Genomic DNA, 17,298 nt, shown 5'->3' on the forward strand with positions numbered 1-17,298 from the left:
CCTTCGCTGAAGCTTTCAAAAGCTCATTATCGACGCTAAAACCCATGAGAGAATACCATGAGAAATTTTCGGTTTCCAAAGAAGTTGAAAAGAAGCGCAAAGCCTCCGAAAAAGCTAAAGAGACTTCAGCTCTTTCGGATACAGAAAGCTATGACGATGAAAATGCCCTTCAAGGGAAAGAAATCGTCGTTGAAACGGAAAATGCGATGCACGATGTCGAAGCCGCTATGGAAATTGATTTCGAGGGCATGACACTAGACCAAGTTGCGCTACTCAACACTGATCAAAAAGGGTGTACGACAAAGTCATGGATCACTTCACCCAAGAGGGAGGGCAAAAGGAAAATTTTTGCCATTTTGTGTCTGGTCCGGGTGGCACTGGAAAGTCCTTTCTTATTGCCACTATCGCCAACGCCGTTAGACGCCACTTTAAAAATGCCGGTAGCGTCGCGATCGCCGCTCCCACGGGCTTGGCTGCTCTAAATGTCAACGGCGTAACGTTGCATAGATTACTTGTGTTGCCAGTAGAACATGGGCGTACCGCGGAATACCATTCCCTCAATTCCGAAAATATTTCCATTATGAAACAAACTCTGGGATAGTCGATGAGATCTCTATGGTGTCTTCGGTCTTACTAACTTACGTTCATTTGAGGCTAATAAGAATTTTGGGAAATGAACAAGCCTTTCGGCGGTGTCGTTTGCATTCTCGTTTTTGGAGATTTCTTCCAATTGCCGCCTGTACAGGGTAATCCCGCGTTTTTAAAAGTCACTTCCCAGGAAGCGAGACTAAGATTTAATAGCATTGGTGGCACTGATCTTTGGAAGTATTTCCAATACGATGAACTAACGCAAAACGTACGACAGGCCGGCGACAGAGTTTATGGCGACCTACTTAACCGAATTAGAATTGGAACTGTTACAAAAGATGACGTTTCAACCTTAGAAAGTAGACTAGTTCCGGGAGGGAACAAAATTGAGGTGGCTATGAATCTTTACGTTAAGCTGGTTAAAGAAGGATTTCATCCCATCTGTTTGATGCCGAAATTGGCCATGTGCGATAAATTCAACATAAAAATGCTCGAAGAAAGCCGACAGAAAGTTGAATGCGAAGACAAACTCGTTGATTACGACAAAAAATTACCAAAAACATTATCAGGAGACTCAAAATGTTAGACAATGAGCCGTCTAAAACCGGAGGTCTTGAGAGCAAGCTGTATCTATGCGTTGGATCTCGAGTAATGGTTAGGAGAAACATCAATTTCGAAGAAGGTGTTATTAACGGCACCATGGCCGTTATAACGGGATTCCAAAAGAACGACCGTGGAAACATCATTGGTATCCGGATCAGAGTAGATCGGGAACCAAACGACGAGAACAATAAGCCCGACTTTGTAGTCGAGAAAATGAGCGTCAAGTTCTTGCTAATGACCAATGTATACGTGAAACGAACGCAATTCCCCATAATCTTGGCATACGCCATTACTATACACAAAAGCCAGGGAATGAGTTTAAAATGCGCAATTATGGATTTGGGATCAAGTTTATTTGGAACCGGCATGGCATACGTTGCTCTATCGCGAGTGACTTTCTTGGCCGGTCTCCATCTCTTGCAGTTAGACCCGAATAAAATTATGGCAGATGGACGAGCCATTGCGGAGTATAACAGGCTGCGTCAAAAACACAGACCTGATCTTCCACTTATAGAAATAGTGGGGTCGGAAGCAAAGAGAGGTAAAAAAGGCCAACGTCGAAGAGTATTTTAGAAGGTGAAGGAGAGCGATCTGATGAAACGGCAAAAGAAAGACCAAATAAAAAGATTAGACTAGGTCTTCAAAGTGTAGACATTTTTCCCTTGAAAGGATTTGAAAATGGAGATGGAGTAACGTGCTACGCAAATAGCGTTTTGCAATTGCTCTTACTGATTCCGGAATTAAGAAACATGGTTAAAGGGCATAAAGGATCATTGAGCGATAAGCCAATTTTGACTTGCCTTCGTAACACTATTGAGCATGTTGAAAATTCAAATTCGAGTTCTGGCGACGATGGTTTCAATTTGCGAACGGCTGTTGGTCTGCCTTTTACCCATAAACAACAACAAGATGCTAGTGAATTCTTATGGGTTCTCTTGCCAAAACTTTGCGATGAAATGAAAACTTGTGACTCTGACGCTCTTCAAGAACTATTATGGACAAAGTCGCAAAACGTTACCAAATGCCCGAACTGTCACCTTGAAAAAAGTTCTGGAAACATTATCCAAAGCTGCATCTTCACTCTTCCTTTGCCAAACCTCGCTAAAATTGATTGGAAATTATTAATCGAAAGGATGAGACCAGCAATGATGGCATGCGGAACTTGTAAACACAGAGAAATTAATGAACGTGATGTATTGATTTCTGCCAGTAAGTACGTATTTCTGTGGTTTCCAAGAGATACTGTAGTAAATGGTCACCCTATTAAGATTTTAACCAAAATATCGGGATTCGAAAATCAGAAAGTGGTTTTAAACCAAAGCGTTTACAAAACTAGGGGCGTGATCATTCATAAAGGTTCATCTTTAAACCAAGGTCACTATCTGAATTTTATTCGAAAAGATAACAGCTGGTACGAGGTTAGTGATACAACAATCACCAAGCGTGACAGATTCGTCAGTAACTTGACTGATGTCTCAATTATCCTTCTGGAGAAAGTCTCTCCTTTTTAAAGAGAACCCAGCCTATCTAGCGTTGTTAAGGGTGATCACTAAAAAATGGTAAATTAAGGAAACATAGGAAATTTGCCCTTGAAATATACGGAGATGTTGGTGTAAAATGTAAGCGAGAAAATAATGAAATTGTGGGGAAAAAGCTAGTGAGAATTTGTGGGGGAAAAACTAGGAAGAAATTGTAGGGAAAAAACTAGCAAGAAATTGTTGCAAAATAAACGAAAAGTACATAAATAAATTATCAATCAAAATCTACTTTCAAATAAAAAGTAGAAACTTCATTATAATTTCATGGTTTGAGAGTTTTACAAAACTATTCAAAATCTAATTATATTACTTTACGATTGCGAGTTAAATTCCAGAAATTTTGAAATTTCCTCCAAGCTATAGAAAGTATAGCTATAGTTATTTAGAAATTATCGAGAAACCCACAAGAAACTAATTCCCCGGTGTCTATTGCTATTGCTAAGTATTCCTCACAAACGAAGAACGTTTAGAAATATTTCAAAATGTAAGTTTTCCATTTAAATTTCAATATATCAATAAAATAGTTCGCAAAATCACAAGCGCCAATTAAATCTAGCAACATTCAATATCGTAATGCTGCCAAACAAGAGAATAGACCCCGTAATTAAGTAACATCGCTTGCGATTTCTCGCTATCCCTGATTCAACCCGTTTCCTTCTGCTGAAATATCCTCTAGTTGGCCGATGATTGAGAGGGGTGGTGGGGGGGGGCGGTTATTTCCTTTGCCTTTGAGACAACGTGGATAACACGTTGTTTAAGGCCATACTTCCTCATATCAGTTAAAAAAATACAATGGCTATAATCTTCGAAGCAGGGTCCTATACAAAACTCTCTTATGGCCGCTTCTATCTCCTTTTCCTTTCTCTTGAAGCTCATTTAACACGTGGTCAAAAATATATAGACATCTTCAAGCTTTGCTACTCATGAAGAATTTCCTCAATAATTCTCATTGATATATGTATAGAGTTTCAAAAGAAAAGAACATTTTTATCCTACATTTCAAATCGAGGGGTCACTTGAATAATCAGGTGTACAGAACTAAAGAAATCGATTACTTGATTACTAGAATTCTTAGAAAAACATTAGTAATCACAATAATTTTTGTGTTAATCAAAGGTAATGAGAAATCTCCTATAATCACTGGAAATCTCGTGAAACCTTGAGAAAATCAGAAACAATCACATGATTTACTCGTAATCTTTTGTAACCACCTCGGCAATCACACCTTTCGTGAAATAATCACAGATAATCAATCGAGGAATTCGAAAATCCAAAAGAAAAATCATAATCAGTTGAAATAGAAATAATCACTGCATTCATCGAAATTCACGAAGAACCCAGCGGTATTCACGACATTCACCCAAAAATCAATGGGATTCATTGGAATTCAAACAAAAATCGCGAGTAATCAGCGGCAATTACGGGAATCAGTGTAAAGATTATGGAAATCACCGACAATAATCGTAATCACAAAAATCTAGGAATTCTATCAGTAATCATCAAAATTCACATAAAAATTTAAAAATCAGTAGTCAGGTGTGAAACTTTTGGCTGATGACTAGACCCTTGTTTCAAATACTGTCATTTTTAAACTTACTACGTAAATAAAGTACAACATTATATGCTTATCGAAATCTGTTTTATTGAATATAACTTAAATATAATTACCGATATTCAATTATAATTTTAATTAAATTAAGACTGAAGGGACAGATATTATAAAAAAACGTCTTGGTTTGGACCAAGTCCGAAAAAACAAACTATATATGTGAGGTTTATCAATTGGCTGAAGTTCAGATATTGCAATTTTTTTTAAATTATTTTTATTCCTTTAATCCTTAATCATTATTTAATTCAATCAGCTGATTTTACTGTTAATCGATCTATTCCCTCTAAATTAATTTAAAAAATTACATATCTACGCTTTTTCAAGAATAATTCCATTTTCCGAAAACATTTTATCATGAAATTAATTATTTTGAAGGGATTTCGTGTTAATGTTCACTAACTTGTAAGCACCTTGACGGAGATAGGTTTAATTGTTGCTGGCTTGGCAAACTTTCAGGTTTGTAATTTATAAGTTCCTGAGAAGAATGTTGCTCAAGAAAATATGATAAATAACTTTTTGGCTCAAACTAATTTATAATCTTATGATGTCTTCTTAAGACAAAGCAACATGTTTATCCGGTGTCGTTTCTTTTAATAGGTGGCTCTCCGCAGTAATGGAAAATTATGATATCGGCTGATATAACCAAAGGTACGGGTAAAGATTACATAAAAAGAAATACTTTTCAGTACCAATGACTTGTTATATTCATTTCCTACGGAAATAATATGGTTAAACACATTATACCTTACCTCAATTTTCCCAATATATATTAAATTTTGCAATCACCAGAGGTTCCAGTGTCGAAACCTTTTCACATTAGTAAACGGTACATGACTTTCCAGACCTAACCTTAATAACCTAACACTATAAAAAATTCCTGTACATACATAAATGTTTATGTGCATGGCTTGAGACTCGCTAGCGCCGAAGGACCGATCACTAAGTGTAATCGGTGTACATTTGTTAGTGTGTACACCATTTGGAAATTACATACAGGGAAACTAAACTGGGGTCTTCACTTTCTCGCCTAAAAGCACTGCTATAGGCAGTGCGAGTTGACTGGCCTCCCGCGGCCCGACTGTAGTGAACTTTGACACCGTCTGGCGATGACCCTAATGGTGGACAAGCCCCTGTGTGTTTTCCTGATAAAATGATTACGCGTAATACGTAACCAGTGCACAAGTAGCGCCAACAATGTAGTAAGGGGTGATGACGTTTCAAATGTAGATTGACCAAGAATCACAAAAGCACGGAGAGTGAAATTGCAGTGCAATCTTTCCTTCATAGAGGTGGAAAAAGAAATGTAGCGTTTTGATATACGAAATTAAATGTATAAATTCGCGCAACAACCTGGTATGGCATCCACTATTAAATATTCACATTTTCCTATCGAATTATGTCAAAATTCGCTTGCTATTGCTCCCCCAACACGTACTCCCTTCAAAATAATTAATTTCATGATAAAATGTTTTCGGAAAATGGAATTATTCTTGAAAAAGCGTAGATATGTAATTTTTTAAATTAATTTAGAGGGAATAGATCGATTAACAGTAAAATCAGTTGATTGAATTAAATAATGATTAAGGATTAAAGGAATAAAAATAATTAAAAAAAATTGCAATATCTGAAACTTCAGCCAATTGATAAACCTCACACATATCGTTTGTTTTTTCGGACTTGGTCCAAACCAAGACGTTTTTTATAATAAATTTATGGTCTTATAGGAAAATTTACACCCATTTTCCCGCTAAATGGTAAATAAATTTAAATTTCATCGACACATTTATCGACACTGTATAAATAGTGTTATCTGTCCCGCCATATATGCATAAGTAAAAATATTTGTAACATAGTCCCTTTTACAAATAAAATTTTTTGTCCTGGAATATTTATTAAGCAATGAATTTTAATTAACAGACACTAAAGTTTTGGTTATTAATTAGTCTTGGGAAGCGCAGAATATGTTGTTATCTTCTTGCGCCTGCTACGAAACTTTGTTTTGGAACTACTACAAATTTCAAGTTATTTTCACCAATTATTTCTTCCTTTCCATGTATGGCCTTAATGTACGCAAATAAAATACCTGTTTTAATAGTTCCTTTGAGTGACGTTGTTCAATGTCTCGTAAAAGTTGTTCGTCTAAGTTCATAACTGTATCTTCATCACTGGATGGAATTTCATTCTGGTTGTACACCACTTCGAGGAACAGTTAACCGACTTAGAGTAGCGCCTACGCTCATTTGACTTTCGGGAACGCTCATTTGACTTTCGGGAACGCTCATTTGACTGAGGGAGTCACTTTTTTGACTTCCGCGACCGCCTTTTCGACTGAGGGAGTCACTTTTTTGACTTCCGCGACCGCCTTTTCGACCGAGGGAGTTTCTTGTTTTACTTTCGCGACTGCTTTTCCGACTGAGGGATATATTTTTCCGACAGGGATATATTTTTCCGACTGAGAGTGTCATTTTTACGACTGAGAGTCATTTTTCCGACCGAGAGAGTCATTTTTTCGACCGAGAGAGTAATTTTTTCGACCGAGGGAGTGATTTTTTCGACCGAGGGAGTCACTTTTTTGACTTTCAAGACTGCTTTTCCGACTGAGAGTGTCAGTTTTACGACTGAGAGAGTCATTTTTCCGACCGAGAGAATAATTTTTCCGACCGAGGGAGTCATGTTTTCGACCGAGGTAGTCATTTTTTCGACCGAGCGAGTCATTTTTCGACCGAGGGAGTCATTTTTTCGTCCGAGGGAGTAATGTTTTCGACCGTGGGAGTCATTTTTTCGACCGAGGGAGTCATTTTTTGACCGAGGGAGTCTTTTTCGACCGAAGGAGTCATCTTTTCGACCGAGGGAGTCATTTTTTGACCGCAGGAGTAATTTTTTTTGACTTACGCGACCGCTTTTTCGACCGAGAGAATCACTTTTTTGACTTTCGCGACTGTTTTTCCGACTGAGGGATAAATTTTTCCGACTGAGAGTGTCATTTTTACGACTGGGAGAGTCATTTTTCCGACCGAGAGCGTAATTTTTCCGACCGAGAGAGTCATGTTTTCGACCGAGGGAGTCATGTTTTCGACCGAGGGAGTCATTTTTTCGACCGAGGGAGTCATTTTTTCGACCGAGGGAGTCATTTTTTCGACCGAGGGAGTCATTTATTCGACCGAGGGAGTCATTTTTTCGACCGAGGGAGTCATTTTTTCGACCGAGGGAGTCATTTTTTCGACCGAGGGAGTCATTTTTTCGACCGAGGGAGTCATTTTTTCGACCGAGGGAGTCATTTTTTCGACCGAGGGAGTCATTTTTCGACCGTGAGTCATTTTTCGACCCAGGGAGTCTTTTTCGACCGAAGGAGTCATCTTTTCGACCGAGGGAGTCACTTTTTTGACTTTCTCGACTGCTTTTCCGACTGAGTGTGTCATTTTTACGACTGAGTCAGTCATTTTTCCGACCGAGAGCGTAATTTTTCCGACCGAGAGAGTCATTTTTTCGACCGAGGGAGTCTTTTTTGGACCGAAGGAGTATCTTTTCGACCGAGGGAGTCTTTTTTCGACCGAAGGAGTCATCTTTTCGACAGATGGAGTCATTTTTTGACCGAGGGTGTCATTTTTTGACCGAGGGTGTCATTTTTTCGACCGAGGGAGTCATTTTTTCGACCGAGGGAGTCATTTTTTCGACCGAGGGAGTCATTTTTTCGACCGAGGGAGTCATTTTTTCGACCGAGGGAGTCATTTTTTCGACCAAGGCAGTCATTTTCTCGACCGAGGGAGTCATTTTTTCGACCGAGGGAGTCATTTTTTCAACCGAGGGAGTAATTTTTTGGACTGAGGGAGTCATTTTTAAACCAGTTCCTTGATTTGCAGAAGCAGTTGAAAGTCTTGTCCCTTGACTATAAGAAGCAGAATGTTCACGGTGAGAAATAGGATGTTGACGTTCGTTGCCTTCTAGAGTTATCACACTTATATTTTGACGCCTCGGACAGTAGATGTCACATCACGTGTATATGGTAGTTCACGACCTCGTCTACTTTTAGAAACCTCATTCGGACAACTAAATTTAGTTTTGGGAGAGAAGAGATGGAAGTTCAATACTCCTTTTAAGCACGATTGTGTAAGAACGGATACCATAAATTGTTAATGGAGCAAGATATTGTATTAAGAGGTAGAAATATATGTGGTCAGCATAAATAGCACTGTCATAGACAGTTTACACCCATGGAGAATTCATACCATTTACACCAGGAGGCCGGGCTACCTGGAGGACAGAAAGCCGCTGCTTTTGCGCTCTAGATATCCTGACCTACTGGTGTAAATAGTTTGAGTCCTCCATGAGTGTAAACTATGTACGACTCAATAAGAGTCGGGCAACCCTGACCTAAACTGACAAAGACAGAAGCCAAATGTTCTCGTGTTACCGTTCAATATCAATAAAAATATTGGGCAAATCTAATTAACACTTTATATCTACATGCCTTAATATGAAAGCCATTACTGAACGAAACTGGGATTCTCGACTGTAATTCTGATTCTTGACTCCGGCACTTGGTGAATTCGGTATTTGATGGTAACTTTGCCTCTTGACGGTAGCTCTGCTCGTTGTCATTTATTTCAATCCTTCAAGGGAACTAAGGTACTTGACAGCAACTCCAGTACTAGACTCAAACTCCTGTTCTTGGCAGTAAATCTGATGCTTGAGCGTTACTCCTTGACAGTTCAGGAGAACTACAGAAATGATGGCTGAAATCAAATGTTGGAATTATATCATTTGCACAATCGTCCTCTTAAAAGTATAAATAATAACATTCAAATTTCTTTATTTTGACGCAACAAATAAAAAAAACGTAATAGTAAGAATAACAATTCTTAAGAAAAGGGTAACGTTTAGATCGACTCACTCCAAAAGAGAATGATGGTTAGTTAAGGAGGTAAATATACTCGTTACAAAACACTGGCTGTTGAACTTGGCCAGCTCGACCCTTCCAAAGAAGCATTTGGATGTGGCATCATGGCGACGACTTTAAGATTAAGCCTCGGACGTTCAAACATCTATTGCAATCTAACTTATTCTTCATTCCAGGGAGAAAATAACAGTTGAATATCGTTTATAAATCTTAAACCTTTTAACTTTTTCGAATATTTTAAAAACTATCATTCACAGTTTGCAAAAGATTAATTCCAAAAAACGTCGCACATCCACAGTCACCAAGAACCAGCAGAATCAGCCCACTCAATCCGCGCTCACGGACGCTGCGCTACTCTCGCTATAATAGCGCAAGCAACTAGCGTCGTGATGCGCGTGATCGAGTAAGCTATGTAACACCTCAAGACAAGGCGAAGAACTGCTAACGAGGTACACTGGTGTAACAACGGACGGACACACAAATACATACAAACGGCCCCCCAAGCTCAACACATACACCCTGACAGCCAGACTCACACAGAAACGTCCAGTGTAATGCCTTTCGGTGACGTCATCATCACACGGAGAGGTAAAAAGGGGTTATATACCTTTTTACGAGGGAATAAAGTATAGAACTCCCCTCTCACACACCTGCCGTAAGTATACCTAGCAAATTTAATTTCCCGGATAACTAATTGGTTTAAGTAAATATTTAAAAATAACATTCAGATTTTTATCTTCCATACAAAGACACAAAAAGTAAGGTTAAACTATTTTACTTAAAATCACTTAAATCTAGATATCATAAAAAACGATTAGGTCTAAAAAATCAAGGGAAACCTAACATAAACGCGGTACCAGTACACATTGGTCCCCAAATCTTGCGTCTACCTATTCATACATCCGACTAAAACATACCAATTGTTTAGGGATAAAGAGTTTTACACCCCTTCCACTATAGAACTAGAACCACGGCGTATGGCTATCGTAAATAACTTCTTCTTTTCATATATTTTGTTTTAAATGTGTTTCAAGTAATGCTCATAAATTTTAAAAATATGCTTTAGAATCTGTTATGTTGATTATTCTTGTATGAGTTGTTTAGATAAGTTTTCCGAATGTAAACTTTTAAATGTGAGGGGATCTTTAGACTGCGTCAATTTTCTCTTTATAACATGAATAAATAATTTTTACTTTATATTATGGTCTTAATTTACAAGCTTACGAATCTATTATAATCCTACACAGTTATCCTTTGTTATCAATTAAAAGGGGAATAGGTTGAAAGAGACGAAAAAGGAAATAAATGAAACGCCGTTCACTTAACTGACGCCGGTATACCGATCTTTGCTCTATAATATTTTTTTTGTTCCTAAATTTCGTTTTCTCATGTAAAAAAGAGATTGGATTGAAAAAGTAAAAAAGTCTTTGCCTCAATGTTCAAAATTAGTTAAAATGATATATTTAAACTTATCTGGATTTAATGAAACTTAGAAATGCAAACATAAAACAGCTCCTTGCTATTTTAAAATTATTGTGAAACCGAACCTCTCAGTTTTTTTTAACTATAGGGCGAAGAACCCCTTACAAAAATTATCTAAAGAACCTTTTAAAAAGCCTATAGAGTTCTATAGAGTATTTATGGGGCTCTATAAGCTATAGACCATTGTATACGTATTTCAAAAGATATTATTCTAAGGAACTCCAAAAAGTTTTTGTGTTGTTTATTTCTAAGTATCTTCTATAGAAACTTTAATTTTTAATAAAAATGTTCTAAAGAAATAGTTTTATAAAATTATAGAAAATTTTTTGTTGTTCATTTCTAAATAACTCTATACAAACTTTAATGCTTCTAAACAAGGTTTAAAGAAATAGGTTTAGAGAATTATAAACCAAATTCAAATGAAATTTTCTATAATAATGCTATGGAGTCCTTAAAGGTGTCTACAATAATTAAATATCGACGTATTTCTAGCTGGCTCGTGTCCTAGAATAATTCAGAAATATGATAATTTTTTTATGGCCCCAGCACATGAGATATGGTTCAAAGGAATAATTTTATCATTTTAACAATAAAATTTATTTCCTTCGAGTAACTATCTAGCTAGTCGCATTCAAATTTTGTTTCAGCTCTGTGACAAAAACATAACCGTTAAATGCTTCAACATTGAATACCAATAATTTTACATCTATGTCGGAGATAGGATAACCCACAAGCTCTGATAAAATTTTGGCTTTATGAAATATTTTTGATTTTGTTTTGTACTGATGAATTAGTTTAAATTTTTTAACCGTGATGAAGTAATTAACATAAAAATCACAGATTATGGATTTGTGCGCACAGTGAGCATCTTTGATGCTATAAAAGCCCTCTATAATGGCAAAATCTCCGGCTTTTAACTTGATGCCACAATTAGACCTTTTCGCTACTTCTTCTGAAGCGAACTTGACGCCTAATATTTTCATTTTATCAAACCTACATACAAAATCATTTTTACTGAAATAAGGTTCCAGGGCTCTTTTTTGGATATTTGTTAAGGAGTGTTGTGATGGGAGACCGTAGCAAAATATTCCTTTCGACACATGACATACCTTTTGAGTTAAGGCATAGCCTCTTAAAAGTTCCCAAAAATAGTCCCCAACAGTACCTTTTTCAACAGTTAAAAAAGAATTTTGCGCTAATTCTGAGATTTTTCCAAGAATTACCATTTTTCCCGCAATTTGCATAGGTACATTTTGAGTTCCATGAAATAGTTTCATAATTTTACCATTCATATTTTCAAATTGGAAACACGATACAGACCATAATGAGCCCCAGTTTTTTACTGTTTCGTGCAAATGAAGCGTTAAATGAACATAAATGACATGTGTTCATCTGCATAAATTTGGGCATACTGTTTGACAAACTTGCTTAATTGTTTCTTCGCCTCTTGAATCATGAGTGATGTAACAACTTCCGAAAGCAATAGAGACAATTCAATTACTAACTTTAACCAGTGATTATAATATTTCACGGGCAAGACGTTTTGTAATAAAACTGGAGAATAGTACAGAAGCCAGGATCTCCACTCATTGGCCTTCCACTGTTTAAGATCTTTGATGCTTCTTGGTGTACGAGTTATTTCATCAGCGGGTTTCAGACTCATAAAGATTGCGTCAATTTCCTTCAATTGCTTCCCAAGATAAAATTCGCTTTGATGATTTGAAGAGTCAAACCACGTACTAGTTGTTCTATTGACGACGCCTTGGCACGCTGCATGCATATAGTCCACTGCAAAACCTTTAACTATGTCAAAGTGCGACAGCAACATTAAATGGAGAGCCCTTTTACTCCATTTACTGGAGTTCCAGTCGTGTTTGCTAGTTCTGCAACAATTTTTGTTTGGGCAGCATTGCGTTCTGCGCCTAATCCACCTTCATAAATTCGGCAGCTACCGTTTCCTTTTGAAATTCTTCGACCCTCATTCAGACACCAATTACATCCGAAAGTGCCATTAAATTGGTGTACATTTTGAATGGAACAGCGCGCAACTGAGTCACATGATAAAGGTCCGGGGAACACTTTAATAGATCTGACCTGTCCATCTATTTCATGCTGGAAACCGCACCGCGAAAGTTGGTTCATTTCATTAACAAATGGCTTCAGAAACGTGTTTATCTCTGGTGTTTCAGCACCAAACCATAATGCTGCAAGATGAATATTTTTCCTTTGCTCTTAAAAATGTAGTTCATTAACAATATAGAGCAAAGGCCAAATTGAATAACCAGATGAATGGAAGACCGGGACTCCATCTGTGTTCCAGGTTATTGAGAAATCTCTTCCCTTTCTCATTGGTAAACGTTTGTATGATTCCCCATTAAGAAAACATTTTTTGTCTTCATAATCTGATTCACGACTTTTTCCTAAGAGTGTTTTGATTTGATTTTCAATAGAAAAATCACAATAAATTCCCTTTTTCCAAGCTTTCATTAAGCTTGACATTTCGATTGCAAAACTCGCACCGTTTATCTTCGATTCCTATGTATCCTTTGCAAACGCAGCAATACATGTGGTAGGAGAAATCACTCTTTGCTTGTTCAAAATGTTTATAGAATAAGTATAGGGAATGTGGCAGCAGAGAATGTTCCGGCAAGTGAAGAGAGAGAAGCGTTAACAAAGACGATGTTGCTTCTTTGCATTGTTGATGCCGTAAGACATGACCCATCAGATACTTTGCAGCATCATTGCAGGTGAATTTCAGATACTTTGTAGGGTAGTTGCAGGCTCGTTTCAGATACTTTGTAGGGTACTTGCAGGCTCGTTTCAGATACTTTGTAGGGTACTTGCAGGCTCGTTTCAGATACTATGTGGGATAATTGCAGTCTCGTTTTAGATACTTTGCAGGATCATTGCAGGCGCGTTTCTGATACTATGTAGGATAAATGCAGATGCGTTTCAGATACTTCGCAGGATAATTGCAGGTACGTTTCAGATACTTTGTAGGATAATTGCAGCCGCGTTTCAGATACTTCGTAGGGTCATTGCAGGCGCGGGAATAATTTTCTTTTCTTTCTTGGGTTAAGCGTTAATTTTATAAATATTTTTATAAACTTCATTCGGCGTCATTTTAATGCTGGAATGGTAGACCGAATTATAGCTGTTTATAATATTCTCTATTTGAACTGTGTAACGAAAAGTGTTATAATGCGTGAAATATTTATCCATTCTAGTCTTGATCGTTCGATTAAACCTTTCGACAAACGGTGCGTGGTGAACTTCGGAAGTCATTAAAACAAATTTAATATTTCAATTTTTAAGAAATTTCTTAACTTTGAAATTAACAAATTTATATTTAGATATTTATATTTTTCCTGGCTCAACTTTGACTAGTTTTATTTCGTGTTTTGAAGATACATCACGTTTTGAAAATGAAGCCGTATTTTAAAACCTACTTCATTTGATTTAATTTTGTATTCTAAATTTTTTCAAGAGGAAAATGTTTTTTCTCTAATTCTCCATTCGTCGAGACAGTTCTGACTTAAATCGAAAAATAAGTAAGAAAACGGATTTTTAGTCGCGTCAGCGAAAATTTCCTGTACAAATTTCCAAGTACAAGGATTCATTCGCTTAAACAGAAAACTAACTTGCATTTTCTCGCGAACAAGAAAATAATAATAATACTCTCTCTAGCGATGACAATTTTCATGGACGTTACAGGAGTGATATTCGTTCTTCGTGGACTTTTGAAAAATGAAATTCATAACAAAATTTAGACACCAGAAATTGGAGACCTTACCTTTTAATATAATTCACCTATCTAAATAGAGGCGTTATATGGCAATGATAATCTTTTATCACGAGAGTTAGATTTAAGGACGAACATTAAGCATTACAACAGTATTTTCCATGCTATTTTGAAATACGTTAATGGCTCCATGAGGTTGTAATATGGATCAATAGAGTTGAGTACAACTATATATTAGGCATTATCTGGAGTTTGATGAAATAGTGGCTCTTCATTTAAGTCTTTAAAAATATCCCACTACAAACGTTTTATCATTCGGTTTTTATAGCTTGGAAGAAATAAACCGAAACGCAAAACTTATTCTACGCACATATACAGGGTGTTTCTGGAAAGTCTGGCACAAATTAACAGGCATGTTCCTTGGGTCAAAAGGAGTCCGAAAGGTCCTATGACGTTTTGGGGTAAAGCGCTTCGTTGCGACGTTATGGGCTCTCAAAAGTAGGCCGAAAAACAAGGAGTACTTGCAGAATTATAGCACTAGTTTTGTGGTTTTGACCCAATTGTTTTCGATTATTGAGCATAAGGCAATGATCGAAATAAGTTCAAACTTAGTGGAAGACCGTGAACGTGTTAAACGGCCAAAAGCATTTATCCCTTTGTTTTTATTAATAATTGTAATTAAAGGTAAGGAAAGTAGCTCAGATATCGGTTACTTGTTTGTTCTGATGTACTGGTAACTGATCAGTCTTTTATTCTTTATTTCAATTAGACACATTACTTTTACAATAATTCGAATGAACCCCTTAAATTTTACAATAATTCGAATGAACCCCTTAAATTTTACAATAATTCGAATGAACCCCTTAAATTTTACAATAATTCGAATGAACCCCTTAAATTTTACAATAATTCGAATGAACCCCTTAAATTTTACAATAATCCGAATGAACCCCTTAAATTTTACAATAAATCGAATCGATTCCATTAATTTTACAATAATTTGAATCGAACCCCATTACTTTTACAATAACTCGAATCGAACCCCATTACTTTTACAATAATTCGAATGAAACCCAATTACATTGTTCTACAAAAATTGTTCAAAATAGGCACCATCAACGTTTAAGCATACTTGCGCGCTTCATTTGAAAGACTCACGAACACTTTCGAAGATTTCTGGCGTGTTACGGATGCTATCACATCCATCAACTATCCTTTGTCGCGAACTTCACTTCGGTATACCAAGTCCTTGAGATGGCCCCAAAGAAAAAAATCGCATGGGTTGAGATCTCCCGGTCTCAACCCATGCGATTTTTTTCTTTGGGGCCATCTCAAGGACTTGGTATACCGAAGTGAAGTTCGCGATGTCGAGGATTTACGACAAAGGATTACTGATAGATGTGATAGCATCCGTAACACGCCAGGAATCTTCGAACGTGTTCGTGAATCTTTCAAACGACGCGCACAAGTTTGCTTAAACGTTGATGGTGCCCATTTCGAACAATTTTTGTAGAACAATGTAATTGGGTTTCATTCCAATTATTGTAAAAGTAACGGGGTTCGATTCGAATTATTGTAAAAGTAATTGGTTCGATTCGAATTATTGTAAAAGTAATGGGGTTCGATTCGAATTATTGTAAAAGTAATGGGGTTCGATTCGAATTATTGTAAAAGTAATGGGGTTCGATTCGAATTATTGTAAAAGTAATGGGGTTCGATTCGAATTATTGTAAAAATAATGGGGTTCGATTCGAATTATTGTAAAAGTAATGGGGTTCGATTCGAATTATTGTAAAAGTAATGGGGTTCGATTCGAATTATTGTAAATGTAATGGGTTCGATTCAAATTATTGTAAAATTAATGGAATCGTTTCGATTTATTGTAAAATTTAAGGGGTTCATTCGAATTATTGTAAAATTTAAGGGGTTCATTCGAATTATTGTAAAATTTAAGGGGTTCATTCGAATTAATGTAAACATAATGTGTCTAATTGAAATAAAGAATAAAAGACTGGTCAGTTGCCAGTACATTTGAACAAACAAGTAACCGATATCTGAGCTACTTTCCTTAACTTTAATTACAATCATTAATAAAAACAAAGGGATTAACGCTTTTGGCCGTTTAACACGTTTACGGTCTTCCACTAGGTTTGAACTTATTTCTTTCATTGCCTTATGCTCAATAATCGAAAACAATTGGGTCAAAACCACATTACTAGTGCTATAATTCTGAAAAATCTCCTTGTATTCCGGCCTACTTTTGAGAGCCCATAACATCGCAACGGAGCGCTTTACCTCAAAACGTCATAGGACCTTTCGGACTCCTTTTGACCCAAGAAACATGCCTGTTAATTTGTGCCAGACTTTCCAGAAACACCCTGTATTTTCTTAAAATATTCATATTAGACTTAATTGAAATTATGAAATTATTAGATTTGTTTATTAATTCATTTGCTCTACATTGGTACAAAAATGTTTTAAGAGATTTAGGAAAATTTTCTTTCAAAAATAATAAAATAATAGGAAGAGTAAAACATTGTTTAAGGCATTTCAGTGTCTGACGTTTTCGGTATCTCAGTTTCCGACGGTTTAGATATTTCAGTGGTCGACGGCTTCGATATTTCAGTGTTCGAAATTTTGTGGGTTTTGTCGAGCTCTTTGAAATCCTCTTCAGTATAATTTTGAAAATCTTTATCGTCGTCAGACAAAAGTTCGACTTCTTCCACCATTTTTTTAGGCCTATATTAAAAGTTTTTATAATATTCTATTATATAGTACCATAAGTGAATCATATTACAGCTCCACTTCTGATAGTACATGAGCTATCAAATAAAAAACC

Source organism: Phalangium opilio, unplaced genomic scaffold, assembly GCF_054372755.1.
Source record: "Phalangium opilio isolate 3A_F unplaced genomic scaffold, DU_Popi_V2 ptg000106l_1, whole genome shotgun sequence".
Classification (NCBI taxonomy): Eukaryota; Metazoa; Arthropoda; class Arachnida; order Opiliones; family Phalangiidae; genus Phalangium; species Phalangium opilio.